Source organism: Acyrthosiphon pisum, chromosome A1 (genome assembly GCF_005508785.2).
Source record: "Acyrthosiphon pisum isolate AL4f chromosome A1, pea_aphid_22Mar2018_4r6ur, whole genome shotgun sequence".
In the NCBI taxonomy this organism is placed as follows: Eukaryota; Metazoa; Arthropoda; class Insecta; order Hemiptera; family Aphididae; genus Acyrthosiphon; species Acyrthosiphon pisum.
Genome location: NC_042494.1, coordinates 99,798,320 through 99,799,295, shown reverse-complemented (window position 1 = coordinate 99,799,295; position 976 = coordinate 99,798,320).

The window sequence follows — 976 nt, the reverse complement described above, 5'->3', positions numbered from 1 at the left end:
AAATTGATTTTGGTTTTTGGTGTAACTTTAATACGAATGACTGTAGATACATGAAATTTTCACTGGTTGTTTATATTTCCATTTTCTATACATGATAACATTTTAAAAATATTTTGATTTGTTTTGAGCTGTTTACGGACAATTTCAGTTTCCAATTTAATTAGTTTTTATTTCTATGAATGTCAATAAAACTTTATTTGTTGAGTAAAAATACTTGAAAGTTTAATACAAGGCTCCTACTATATTGTTACAATGACATTTGAAAAATATCAAAAATCCTTAGTCACAGTTTTTTTTAATTAGCATTTAAAGTTCAAAAATTGACAAAATATGTAAAAATCACGAAAATTAGCAAATTATTTTGAGTTAATAATTCATAAAAATTTTCTTTTTAGAACTAAGATTTTAAAATGTAATACAAGATTCCTCATAAGTTTGTCTACCTTTTTTTAAAAAAGATGTCTACAAGCAAGTCAAATTAAACTTTTATGAGTGTTTGAAATTCATATTTTTACAACATTTGATATACATTCGATTTCTCATGTTACGATTTTCTTATTTTGTTGTAATTCAAAAACGAATAACTGTAGATACATGAAAATTTTACTGAATATTTATATTGGCATTTCCTATACACCATACAATTTTGAAAATATTTTGACTCTTTTTGAGCTGTTTACGGACATTTTTGGTTTTCAATTTTTTTAGTTTTTTTTTCTATAAATATCAATAAAGTTTTATCTGTTGGGCCAAAAAGTGTAAAAATTTAATACAAAGCTCTTGATATATTGTTACAATATCAGTTGAAAAATATTGAAAATACATAGGCACAATTTTTTTTTATAAGCATTTAAAGATCGAATTTTGACAAAATTTATCAAATTTTAATTTGAATAATTATTTTGTAGTTAAAAATTTATAAAATGTTCAACTTTTGTATCTAAGAATTTAAAATTTAAAACAAGATTCCACATAA